Source organism: Pygocentrus nattereri, chromosome 11, assembly GCF_015220715.1.
Source record: "Pygocentrus nattereri isolate fPygNat1 chromosome 11, fPygNat1.pri, whole genome shotgun sequence".
Classification (NCBI taxonomy): Eukaryota; Metazoa; Chordata; class Actinopteri; order Characiformes; family Serrasalmidae; genus Pygocentrus; species Pygocentrus nattereri.
The window spans coordinates 18,823,951-18,838,896 of NC_051221.1; positions in this window are offsets into that span (position 1 = coordinate 18,823,951).

Genomic DNA, 14,946 nt, shown 5'->3' on the forward strand with positions numbered 1-14,946 from the left:
TTTGCAATCTACAATCTTGCATAGTAGGATGCTTCTTGAGCTTTGGGGTGGCAGTATTCCTTATCGTGGATTTGCACGGCTTCATATCCTATGTTTCCTTTGAAAAAATTCCACCTGTTTATCCTTCAAGTGTGCATGTTTAGTGCTCAGACGCTGCCTTAAATGTGTTGGTTTCATGCTCTCATTGCTTAGAATCTCACAGCACACAATGCGTTGTGGTCTTAGTTCTTCCTTTATTGCACTAAACATAAATCCCAAACTTAGATAACTTGTGTCGCACCGTATTGTAGTCATTTTTTGACACTTGCTAACACTTAGAGTGCCATTAGTGTGTAAATAGGCATTGATGCAACAAACAGGTATGTTTGTTTTACCAGAGTTGGTGTCATAGCTCCTGGAATTTGCTACCATCAGCCATGACATAACAGTTGATTTATTCGAGCTGTGTGCGATAGGCAAACGTGAGAGACCTACTGACAACATCTCGGAGAAACGTACGAAGTATATATGAAGTATAGTGTGTGTGTAGACCACACTGTATTTTTTTAAAACACAAAACACAGACTATTAAAACAAAGTTATGAATATTCTGAACCAGATAATGTAAATTGCACAATTCAACTTTAGAATTTCAGTTCATTCGTTAATTCCTGTTTTCAGTGCATGTCTGGCGTACCACCTTGGGGTGCTTCGCATACCACTAGTACCAGTGTGAGAACCACTGTTCTAGAACTTCGCATTGACCAGCACATTTAAGAACATCACATTGACCAACACATTCCAGAGCACAGCACTGAACAAGCCAGTTTAGGACATTCTAAAACTGAACACTGCATTGACCATAGACTGACTTCTACAATAATCCATGCAGGCTCCCTGTTGTATAGTCCTAGTATAATAATCCTTTGGTTTATGTGGCACCGTATATAGTTCTTATGTAGGGTAAGAAAGGGTTCAGAAGCTCCAGTAGGCTGAGAGATACTGAAGTCATTTCCAGGCATTGTAGCAGCCATAGATAAGTGCTTCCCCTACACACTGGACTCCAACCAGCCTCAGGCTCTGCACTAATGTGTGTAATGAACTAATGAAAAATTATGTTGAAGAACAGAATACACTGACTTTTGTTGAAACACTCTGTTAGTGGACCTGTAGTAGTGCACTCTCAGAAGAGTTTATCTGTATGCTCTGCCAGACTTCGAGAGTAAGGCAGCTAGAAAAAATGTTTGTATCATACAATAAAAATACAAATAGATAAGGAGAAAAGGGGAAAATTGTCAGAGAGAAAGAAAGAAAGTGCTATGATCCTAGCAGACATAATGAAGAAAAACTACCATGTTTTCCCATTTGATGTGAATTTGACTTGTGTAGCTGAGGTTTATGTGATTGTCTGAACAAGCTGCATTCACAGCAACACCATAGAAACCACAGGTCAGGACGTCACCATAGCAGCCACAACCAGCTCCCCTTACTAATACATCTGCATATGCTCCTGCAGTAAGAGAGAGAGGGGAGAGAAAGAGAAGCAGAGAAAAAGAGACAGAGAGGGAAAAAGAGACAGAGGATGTTTATAATGTTTTCCTGTTTGGTTATTAACTGCCAAGAATGCGAATATAGAAAAAGCGAGGGTGGAGAGTGTGAGACAGAGAGAGAGAGAGAGAGAGAGAGAGAGAGAGAAGGAGCAGTAGTAGACACACTTGCATAAACACACTGATGTCTGATAATGATGGCTGTTATTCATGAGAGGAGATGTGGAAGTGAATGCGAGTACAGTAACAGTGATCTGTAATTACTCTGTTTATTTTTACAGTAGCAGTGCGTGTTATAGAGTTTGTGTACAGTGTAATGGATTTAAATAGAAATAAGCTTTGGGTGCAGGAGGCAGGTTTACCCTACTATTTCTTGGGGGGAGAATAAACAGAGAGGGATAAGGAGAGAGGAGGAGATGGCTGAAAGAAAAGATTATTTAAGAGAATTAGCACATTCCTGTGTTTGCGTGCATGTGTGTGTGTGTGTTTGCCTGTGGTGTGTGTCTATATCTGTCAGAAAGAGTGTGACAGCGGTAAACAATGGTGGCGCGGTGGTGGACAGATAGAGGGGGGATAAAACCCTGCAGGGAGGAGAGGAGTGACAGAGGAAAAGAAAACAAAAACCTCCTGCATGAACAATCATATCGCTCACCAACAGACGATAAGAGAAAGAGATGAAATGATAGAGAGAAAGACAGAAAGAGGGATTGGCTTTTAATGGCCCATCTTTTCTGTACTTCTGTATTCACCCATACAAGAGGAAAGAATAAAAGAAAAGAGAGAATGTTATGTGACTCTTGGTCTTAAGGTAAAAAATTCATTCATAATATTTTGCCTCCTTCTCTCTCAAGCAAACACAGTGTTCTAGGTTCTTGTACTAATACAGTTCCAAATTTTGGATATTTTAATCCACAGACTGCAGATATACACTAAATAGACAACCTACAGGACTATGACATCCCATTATTAACCCATTGGCATTAATATGGAGCTAGTCCCCTCTTTGCAGCTATAACAGCTTCCACTGTTCTGGGAAGTTTTCTACAAGAATTTGGAGTGTGTCTGTGGGAATTTTTGCCCGTTCGTCCAAAAGAGCATTTGTGAGGTCAGACACTGATGTTGGATGAGGGTCTCCATTCTACTTCATACCAAAGGTGTTCTATGGAGTTAAAATCAGGGATCTGTGTGGGCCAGTTGTGTTCTTCTACACCAGATTCACCCAATCATGCCTTTATGAACCTTTCTATGTACACTGGGGCTCATTCATGCTGGAACAGAAAGGGCCTTTCCCAACTGTTCCCACAAAGATGGAATCATAGAATTGTCCAAAATGACTTGGTTTGCTGAAGCATTAAGATTTCCCTTCACTGGAATTAAGGGGTCTAGGCCAAGCCATGAAAAACAGTCCCATAGTATTATCCCTCCTCCACCAACATATACACTTGGCACAATGCAGTCAGGCAGGTAATGTTCTCCTGGCATTCGCCAAACCCAGACTTGTCTGGAAGAAGCGTGAAGTGTAATTCATCACTCCACAGAAAATGTCTCCACTGCTCCTGCTCCACAGTTCAGTGGTGGCATGCTTTTCACTATTCAGTGAGCTCCTTAGAACCTTTTTTAATGGCTATTTTGACTGGTATAACTGTGGTCCACAAACTCACATGCACATCAAATTAAATGTTTATATATATATATATATATATATATATATATATATATATATATATATATATATATATATATATATATATATATATATATACATATATATATATATATATATATATTATATATACATCTCTGTGATGATGTGATGATACAGCACAGAAATACAGTTCAAACATTTCCTGCATGTAAAATGTTTAAAGCTGCCAAAGTTACTGCAGCAGTTTTGGAAAAGAGTAACAAAGATAAAAGCATTTAAAGATATATTTAAGAAGATACACAAGAAAATGGTCTTAGACCCTAGCATTAAATAATATAAAAGTGGTGTCAGACTTTTGCACAGTACTGTATGTGAGCTAGTGTGGATTTCGTACTTTTGTCCTATCACTGTAGTAATAAGTGAAATAATTCTGTATACAGGGGTGATTTCAGGTAAATGTGTCTTGAGGGAGAGGGCAGGAAAATCAGCAACCAATGAGCTAATAACACACACAGACATACACACATTGAGGTGTCTGTGAGAGATGGACTGGAGGCTGTGTGGCTTTTTAGTGGCATGTTTACTTCAGCATTTTCCCCAGAGCCAGTCTGCATAAGAGTGAGAGCATCTAAACACACACACACACACACACACACACACACACATACACAGCACAAACTTTCACTGTGTGCTGTCAGAGATGTTATCACAACTCAAGGGGCATTTAAACACACACAGACCCACACACCTATGAAAGTGTCCTGTTGACTGCCATTTGTTTCCAATACAGATGATTTAAACACATCCAGAGAATGAGAGAGAGACAGACAGGGCAAGAGAGAGAGAGAGAGAGAGAAAGAAAGAGACAGATGGAGAAAAAAAGAGAGGAGAAAGAGATGATGAGAGCAAGAGTGAGAGACAGTGAGGGGGAGAGAGTGTAAGAAAGACGGGGGGTGAAAGAAGAGAAGCCTTCTGATATGGGTGTTACATCTTTGCATCACTTGTCCTGCAGCAATAGAATCCTCACTGTATAAACAAATAAAGAGAAAGAGGCAGAGAAAGAGAGAGAGAGAGAGTATAATTATAGTCATGTATTATTTATTATTTCTGGTGTATGTATATACGTGAGCTGGCAGCCAAATGTTAAATGAAGTCATAGAAACTATTGTGAAACTATTGTTGTAGTGCTCTGGTGTGATTTGGTGGATGGGGCTGAGCACTACTGCCACTTTTCTCATGTGTGTTTTTAGTTATTAAATTATTGCATTCATAGCTGACTATCACAGTTTCACTTAGTCCATTCAGTCGCTGTGTGTTTCAAATAGTGCACCTTTCTCCAGAACCTCCGCTTGAACTCATTTCCATCACTTCTTTTTAGCAAGAGAAGATGTTCATTAACAAGTTAGTAAACTACTGATGCTATAATCAGAAGTTGAACTGTTAAAAAATGTAAAGTGTTAAAAGTAGGATAGTTTCTGAGCACTTTGGGTCCCTATGTAAAATCTCACGAGGGGCTCCCCCAGTCACTTTCTACTAAATCATATTATTTTATACGCAAATACGAAAAATTAATGCTACATTAACTTTAAATGCTAAAATAAATACATTGACCCCCCATGAGTGCACACAAATTTTATAGACAGTACAATAATAATAATAATAATAATAAAAATAAGAAGAAGAAATAGAAGAAGAAGGAGAACAATATCATTGTCAATATTTTATGATAGATGTGACTGTACGCAACTTTGATGAATAAGGGACACTAATCCTAAGGGGATGGAAAGGGGGCAGGTGTGTTTTGCAAGGCGAGTGTTTTTGTCAAATTTTTTCAGATGGGGGGGCGTAGTGTCCCCTTGTAGCTGATCTTGACTTGAAACCTGGCTGTAATTTATATCCTACAAACACAAGGGACATCATAATTTCACTACAGAGTGACAACATTAGCAAGCTGTCCTGTTTCATTAGCAGCAGACTGACTTGCTTGGTTTCATATAATTCTTGGCTCCATCATCATTTCATCTAAGAAAAGTAGATTTAAAACCAGAAAGCTTTGATTAGAGCATTCATGGTGCTCAAAGCATCACAGCTCTTAAAAGCTAAAGATCAAAGCTTTTTCAGCAGTTTTTCACTACCACAACAAAATGTTGTTGAGGTAAACATCAACAGAAACAAAGACACATACTGCATTGCTGTTTTAATGGACAGTGTCTTTAAAATCTTTTCTAAAGTTTGTGCTGTCACTTTATTAGATTCAGAACATTCATAAATACATATGTACATACACAACCATTCAAAAGGTTGGAACTGAATAATTTATTAATATCATCTGGTTGAGCAATGCCTAATACAATATAGATTGATATACTATAAACTAGACACCGGAAAGTTTTTAAGATGTTTTATTTAAAGAATCCACCAGAATTTTCCTCAGCTTTTTTAAAATAAAAATGTTTCATGTAGCACATAAACATACATATCGCTCTCTCTCCAGTCTATACAGCCCACATAGGGAAGCTAATGGACAGCACTGTTTTCATGATGCCACAAAAATACATTTTTATTCAAATGAATAAAGCAGTTTAGCCCCACCTATTTAAAGTGAAGTTACAAGGAGTGTTTAAGACTGCGTTTTAAATAAGGCACAAAACATGGTACCCAAACAGAACAGAGCTCATATATTTACATGAATCTGTTTTAAAAGTGCTTTCAAAAACATGTCCTTTGGCTGAAGGGAATTTTATAATGATGGTCTGATGGAAGCATTTAAAAACAGCGATGAAAAGAATGTGAAAGGTTGTAGCTGCCTTACACATTCACATACCTGACAACATGGTCGTCACTACAGGACAAATACCATTGATACCTCATAGGTGCCTCTTCAAGTTCATTTCTTTTCTTTCTCTCATGCTCTCCTCAGTTGTTCTGTTATTTGTGTCAGTGCTTGGTGTGCGCTATGGATCTCAAATATATGACATATATTAGCATTTATAGATGTCCCTTATATCCAACTTGTATCTGTCACATAAGGATTTATATGTGACATATTTGCACACTTATTTTCAAATATGGGTTAATGTGGACGCTGCTGGGCATCCTATTCCAAAACCATGCAAATTAATATGAAATTGCTCCTTGGCCTTCCACAAACTGCTGCCACAAAATTGGATGTAATACATTTGTGTAAAATGTCTTTTAGGAGGGTCAGTATCCTTTCTATGCATTCTGGTGGGTAGTGTTCTCCTGGCATCTGCCAAACCCATATTTATTAGACTGCCAGATGGTGAGGTGTGATTTATCACTCCAAAGAACACATTTCCACTGCTCCAGAAGCCAGTGGTGGTGTGCTTTATGCCTCTCCAGCCAACACTTGGTATTATGCATAGTGATCTTAGGCTTATGTGCAGCTGCTTGGCCATGGAAAGCCATTTCATGCAGATCCTACTTAGGCTGATGTTGCTTCCGGAGGCAACTTGGAACTCTGTAGTAAGTGGTGCATCAGAGGACAGGTAATCCTTATGCGCTATGCAATTCAGTACTCAGTCGGTTTGTAGGTGTACCACCTCATAGGTGAGCTGTTGTTGCTCCCAGATGCTTTCATTTCACAATAATAGCACTTACAGTTGACTTGGGCAGATCTAGCAGGGCAGAAATTTCATAAACTGACATGTGGCATCCTGTGATAGTGCCAAGTATAAAGTCACTGGCACTTTAGTATGAACTGTTCTACACATATTTAACGCTATATGATTAATGACTCATTTATAGATGCCATATATTACTTATATAAATCAGCATTATATAATTTAATAAAATAAATATTTTAAATCTAATTAAATATATTAAAGCTTGGCCTTTGTTTCTTCCACATATTTCCTAATTAAGTGTAATAGCTATATAACCTTAAAAACATGCACATTGTAAATTATTCAAAACAATCATTAAAACATCCATCCATCCATTCATCCATCCATCCATCCATCCATCATCTTCCGCTTCTCTGGGGTTCGGGTCGCAGGGGCAGCATCTTAAGCAATGAGGCCCAGATCTCCCTTTCCCCAGCCACTTCCACTAGCTCTTGGGGGGGATTCCGAGGCGCTCCCAGGCCAGCTGGGCAATATAGTCACGCCAGTGTGTCCTGGGTCTTCCCCGGGGTCTCCTCCCTGGTGGACTTGCCTGTGACACCTCACGAGGAAGGCGTCCAGGAGGCATCCTAACCAGATGCCCGAACCACCTCAACTGGCTCCTCTCGACGTGAAGAAGCATCGGCTCTACTCCAAGTCCCTCCTGGATGACCGAACTTCTCACCCTATCTCTAAGGGAGAGTCCAGACTCCATGCCGAGGAAATTGATCAGGTGTCCTGGTGCCATGTGTACTTATGGACATCCTTGTGTTCAAACATGGTGTTCGTGATGGACAAACTGTGGTTTGTCCAAAAACTGAACACCACTCGAGTTCAGATCAGAGAGGCCATTCCTGCCAATCACACCCCTCCAGGTCAAACTATCATTGCCCACGTGAGTGTTGAAGTCCCCCAGTAGGACAATAGAGTCTCCAGGAGGAGCACTTTCAAGCATCCTTCCCAAGGACTCTAAGAAAGCTGGGTACGCTGAACTGCTGTTCGGTGCATAAGCACAGACAGCAGTCAGGACCCGTTCCCAACCCGAAGGCGTAGGGAAGCTACCCTCTCGTCCACCGGAGAAAACCCCAACATACAGGCACCGAGTCGAGGGGCTATGAGAAAGCCCACACCTGCCCGCCGCCTCTCACCATGGGCAACCCCAGAGAAGAATAAAGTCCAGCCCCTGTCAAGGAGGTTGGACCCAGAGCCCAAGCTGTGTGTTGAGGTGAGCCCGACTATATCTAGCCGGTATCTCTCAACCTCGCGCACCAACTCAGGCTCCTTCCCCGCCAGTGAGGTAATGTTCCAAGTTCCAAAAGCCAGTTTCAGCAACCGAGGATCAGAACGCCAAGGCCCACGCCTTCGGACACTGCCCGATCCACAAAGCACCGAACCCCTACATCTGCCCCTCCCATTGGCTCCAGGGTGGGGCCCCGGTAACCCTGATCCGGGCAGGGTACACAAGTCCCGTTCTTTCATTATTTTCATAGGGGGAATTTTGGATCACTCTTTGTCTGACCTGTCACCTAGGACCAGTTTGCCATGGGAGACCCTACCAGGAGCTTTGCTCCAGACAACATAGCTCCTAGGATCATTCAAGCACGCAAACCCCTCCACCACGATAAGGTGGTGATACATGGAGAGGATCATTAAAACATTAAATAAATAAAGTATTGTCCAATCGTACATATAAATAATCACATTTTTAAACACAAACATACAAAATAGTAACAGTTATAACTATACTGAGATGTATTCAAACATGTATCAGACATATATTTGTGATCCATCCATATATTATGCATATGTGTTCATCCACCTAAAGACATAAATGTATAATCCAGATATCATACAACCAAACAAAAAACAAGTATGCCCATTTTAAATATGTTTTAAATTTCTTCATCATTTGAAATCAACAGCTTCACACTGTGTACAAATCACGTAATGAATGGATCAATAGAAATAGACATTGATGAATAAAGTGTTTTAACTTTAACCTACATTGACTACGTTGCTTTCTCCTGTAAAGTTGCCATTTTTTAAAAAAAAATTATTTATTTTTTGAGCACATCAGTGTCAATTATTTGATACTCACATGTACACAGCACATATGTGCATATATCTTATATCAAGTCTGAGCCTTTATGATTATTAGATTTTTATTTAAATATAGAATATATTGAGTACAGACATAAAAGTGAAGGGTGTTTGACAACTGAGAAAGCAGACCGCAAAGAGAAGGAGAGAGCACTGAAAGACAGCATACCAAACTAAGTTAGTGATTTTATAAACTTTGAAATTTAAGGAGAGAAACAGAGAAAGTGAGAGAGAGAGAGAGAGAGAGAGTGAGAGAGAGAGAGAGAGAGGAAGAGAGAGAGAGAGGGAGAGAGTACTGCACGTAAAGTAGTCTGCGTTCAATGATCTGTAAAACTGTAGTCTTAAGGGAGCCACAGGCAACATTTGCCATTGTCGATAAAAGCTGCATTTCTGTGTGTACACACACACACACACGTGCACATTTTGTGTGTTCACACGCACGCAAACACATACACATGCTCACACACACACACACACACACTCACACGCAAACACACACGCATGCACACACACAGTGACAAGACAAGAACCTATTGCAATGACAGATTGAGCAGAAGGAGTTGTTTATGAAGGTGTGAGAAAGCTGTTTTGCATAAACAGGGGGATTAAAGTGACACGGGATGTCCTCTAAGCAGTAGCTAAGCTGTCACTTTTAATCAGCAAAGCATCTGTGTGTTTATAACCGTTTAAACCACTTGTGTTGGTTCCTTTAAAATGTGCTGTATGTAAATATGGAGTTCTATCAGTTGACCCCCACCTCTGAACAGGTACACAGAACATCCCATTGAAATCTCTGATGGCTAGTGGAGTGCATACAGTTACCAGAAGACATTTGATAGAAATACTTGATATACTCAGATTCAGTTTTTTTGTCAAGCACTAATAGTGTCCTGTCCTTGATGATTTAAATCTAACAAATGTTTGTAATTGGTCTTTTGATATTTAATATTTAGGTATTTACAGTGGCCACAGCCTTGTAAAAACATTGTGAATCTTAAACTTTCACTTTGGTTCCTCACCATGGAGCCAAAGCAGCACTGTGAACAGAAGACATATGGACATATGGGCATCATCAGTGAGGAAGCTTATAAAACAAAGCTTTTATGGAACCCATTGTGATAAAACCACAACTCAGATACTTTTTTAAAGCATCACTAACACAATTTCCTATTAATACTTAAAATGTTCGCAAAATAGATTTTTTTGTACTGGAGCACAAACGCAATTACATGCTAGTTAACAATATACTGCATATGGTTACATGTGACAGCACTCTTCTTTGCTGTCGACACCATGTGTAAAAGTGTGCACAAAAAAAGGCCATCTGACTGACCACTATCAGTTTAGAAATGTAAACAGTGCATTTTCCACATGTACAACAGTAGACATACAGTGTATTAGTTTGGTCTTCTCTGCTAAGACCACTGATATCTCCTTATGCTTCTGACCAAATGTCTGCACTAAGGTTTATTGTAATATGCAATTTCTGCTATTTGACCATGTGCAAGATCTTGTAATATCTAGATACCTCCATTCAGAGCTCTTTTTTGAGCACACAGCAGGATGCCCACTGCAGCACACTTCCACAAAATGTGAAAGTATTGGAGCACCACCAGCACCATGCAACTCCTGCCAGGACTGCAAGTGTGTTGATTAAATAGGCATATTACTCTGGTGACAGTGTTATTGCTTATTTCCAGTTAAGTGGAGACAGAGTAAATATTGGTATTGGTATTAATAGGGTACAATTTTAGTAAAGAAATTCTCCCCCAAGTGAATCATGACCACTTATGTCATAGTCTAAAGCCACTCAAAGATTCCAAAAAGGATACATGTGTTTGAAAAAAGACCCCACCCCAATGTGAAATGACTCAAGCATTAGTAAACACATTATGAGAAAATGAGTCCTGATCTCTGTACATCAAATTAATCTGTAAGTGTTTTTTTATGTGTCAACAGAAATCTAACTAACCAAGTAGCAAAATACAAAACTACTAAAGCTCCAATCACTGTTGTGTGAAATAAAAAGAAATAAAATGCAGCTTACATTTCAACCACAAGCACAATTTTTGTCCTGAGTAACAGTCAGTATTACCTCAACAGCTTTTCTATAAAGGTTAAAAACCAAATATGTTGTTGTCAGTACAAAACCTCATATCTCCAAAATGATAAATTTTCAAGAGAAGGAAAAAACCTACTTTGCTTTTAATGTAAGTCAATGGAACCAGACTTTTTTCCAAGTCATTTTGGCCATTTCTTTTGGTCCATTCACCCATTTACCCACAATTTAAAGGGCAACATGCTTTTTAAAATTATGTAAAAAAAAATTGCAAATGACAAAAATGGAGACGCAAGGTTTTGTTCCGACTACAGCGATAAATAATGTTTATTTTTTATATCAGCACACAAGAAGTTGTGAACGTAGCCTTTATTGCTTTGCAAACTTAAAGCACAATGTTGGCTGTGAGAATGATCCTAATCCAACGATGCATTTTTACAGGCTTGTAGTTTAGGATGAAATAGTAGTTGAGCTGTGCATGTGGGTATCTTGGCTGTTGAGCACAATGGTTAAGTTACTCATCCCCTGTGTGGGACTGCAGGATTTAATCTCAGTGCAGAGAAGTACTCATTAGGCTTCTAACAGTTTGTGCTGGTAAAGTAGTGACATCCCTATGGTGGTCTCTATGAGGTAATTTGATCTGTTTTGGCACCACAGCGCTTAACGATGTGTTTATTGCAGGAACACATATTGCAATAATGATATAATTTATCGGGCATCCCTAATTGATATAGTGGAGAATTAGAGGAATACACTATATAGGTGGTAGTAAAAGATAGCAGGATCTATTACTGTACTGGAAGCCACCAGATGTTTCATTAACCAGAAATCAAAACCTTTTGGTAAGATGGTAAACTCAGTGACAAAGAATGTCAGCAGATGATGCTGTCTGCATCACAGGACTTACCCTAACTTTGCACTTACAACTTTAACATACATGCTTTATATGCTCAAATCAGATTTGAGAAGATACGGCTTTCTTTTTAACAACATTATTTAAGTGTAAAGCTCCACCAATGTCAGGTATATGACATAGTTTTCATGCTTGGAGACTTTACTGGGTGGCCTGTGACATCTGTAAAGGATGGAGCCACTTCAAATGTGGGTGTCTTTCTAAGGGATCAAAAGCCATCTACACGTGTACATCCTGTAAAGCTCAGTATGATTAAAAATAGTCATTAATCTAAAACTACATTAACTCTCTACTAAGTTTATTTTGCATTTGTGTCTACACTTATTTCCCATTTTCACCCAGTAAAGCCTCTCTGTCTGCCTGTCTCTTTGTTATCACAGTGTATTTGTTTGTATTTGGCTTCATTTGTCTTTTTTTTTTACTTTTTCCTATTCTGTTGATGATGTTTTATTTCCCTGACTGAGACTCTCCTGCCAAGTTTTAACAGATGAAGAAGGGAAAAGCTCTTAGTAATGTCATTTGCTCACAGTAAAAATGCAAACTTCATTTAATCTGGATATCAAAGCACTTGTTTTGTTTCTTTACCCGTATTATCACTCAGGAGTATTTGTAGTCAAGCCATATTTCAGGCCATGATTCATCCCCTTTGTTTATTTTGTGTGTGTATGTGTGTGTCAGTGGTCAGTTTAATTTTGGGAGGAAGGGGCATTACTTCCCAGAGAAATCACTGTAGTGAGGACCATAACCACTAATGAGCCAAATAGCTTACTTCATTGTAGCTTCTATAAAAAGACAGCTGTAAAGAAAACACATAATTGCTAATCTCACATTTAACAGCCTAGATCTGAAAACTCCTGAGAAAACAGCAAAGTATTTAAACACTACTTACCAGAGTCCTAGCTTTCACAGCACAAGGTAGAGATCTCATTGTTTTCTTTTTGTAGAATTGAAACTTGTTTTCTTAGTCCCGGTCAACTTCACTGCTTAATAAGGTCACTAGCTGAGTAGACTAGGAGCTACCACAGCTCACAAACAATGAAAGTATAGCTTTGATGGTCACTTTCATTTGTTTAATGTAAAGAAAAGGACATGAGGATGCAAGAGCTCAGTGCATTTGGGTCCACCCTGTAGAGCACTAGATGAGGTATATTTTTATGATATTTACAGTGCAATACTTTTTTTTGAGCAGTCAGAAATTTGAGAGTCCCCCAGCACACCACCCCTATCCCCCCTCCCCTAGTAGCTATTCCTCTGGTGTGTTGATTACTTAACTGGGAAAGTACTTAATGTACTGTTTCTATTAAACATAAGAAAAAAAAGTCAAATATAGGCAACAAAGGTTATTCGGATGTGCTGCAGTTTTGTTCCCTCTCTGATCAGCACACACGTTAATGTATCACTGCTGCTTCAAGGCCACACTCTGTGTGTGTGTGTGTGTGTGTGTGTGTGTGTGTGTGTGTGTGTGTGTGTGTGTGTGTGTGTGTGTGTGTGTGTGTGTGTGTGTTTTGATTGGAAAACAAAATATTGCCAAACTGGTGTGTTGGCACCCTTCCTCTGTATCAGCTCATCCATTTGCTGGAGAACAGATCTCCAGATGTTCCAGCGTTTCTTTGTTAATTTGCATGTACCTCAGTATTCTGTTTTAATTAGATTTTATTAAGTAAAAATATCCACATTGATTTTCGTTCTGCAGGCAGATTGGCTACTGTGGAGCCTGCAGACAGAGGCTACACTGAAAAGTTCTTCATTCTTGCTCAGTTGCAAAAATGTTTTTTCTTATGAGAACCTATAGTGGTTGTTCTCTGGTCATTGTCCAAAGAGCCTTCTTTGGCACCTTTATGTTTGTAAAAGTGTAGGCTAGCATTTTTCAGCTATTTCTGTGATAGTGGTGTTGGGGTCAAGGGGTGGGGTGTTGGGCATCATTGGAGCTCTGTGGGTTCACAGATGGAGTCCTGATAGAGATCTGAAAGCAAAGCTCTATTTTAACCAGAAAATCTGCTGCCATCTAGTGACTGTCATATAGTAATCTGCAGATTTCAGTTGGCAAATTAAACACTCCATGCTGTTCAAGGATGAAACAAACTGATGGTCCTGTCTACTCCTTTTAGATCATCATCCCAGATATCCCACTAGTAGAACAGCAGCTGCCCATTGATGCCGCCTTGAAACAATAAAGGTTTAAAAAACACATCCAAAATGAAGAAAGAAAGCAAGAAAATTCTACAATTAATTCACAAATGCACGTAATACCTTACCTTTAAATGTCAAAGGATTCATATCACTTAAAACTGAAAAAGTAAAAGGAAGCATGGTGAGAGGTTCATTTGGAATTCATTGATTTGTGAGGTCACAACAATCATTGCATTTGCATATGGGATGTCCTCACATCCTCGAACAGCAGTTAAGCCCACTCATTCATGTTGAAAATATACGGAGTGCTTCAGCCTGGACTGCTTTACGAGTGAGGTACAGTACAGGGTAACAATCATAAGAGAGAATATTCACACATATCAGTATTAAAGGCACAGTAACAGAAGTAGCCTGTTCAATTATAAGGGATAGAGAGAGGTTTGAAAATGATTATCTGCAAATTAAATATCTTTGGTATATATTCGGTATCATTCACATATGTCATAAATCCTAAGTATTATTTATTGTATTCAATTTTCTTCTCAAGTAAAAAAAAAATAAAATGCAAAGTAAGATTTAGGATCTGGGTCCTTCAGTCCACATCTGTACCATCTGAGAGACAGAGAGAGAGAGAGAGAGAGAGAGAGAGAGGGAGATATATAAATATATATATATATTATATATATATATAGAGAGAGAGAGATTGAGAGAGAGAGCGAGAGAGAGAGAGAGAGAGAGAGAGAGAGAGAATGTTATAAATAATGATCCACTGTTCTGCACTGCTGTAGGTCTGCACTGCTGTAGGTCTGCACTGCTGTAGGTTAGGCCACTGTAACCGTGACACTGGACTTTGGAGTTGTGGTGTTGGAACTCAATGTCATATGTTTAAAAGGCAGTGTGTTATCAGTGTGGCCTGAGTTGTACTGCATTTCCATCAAGGTTACTGTGTC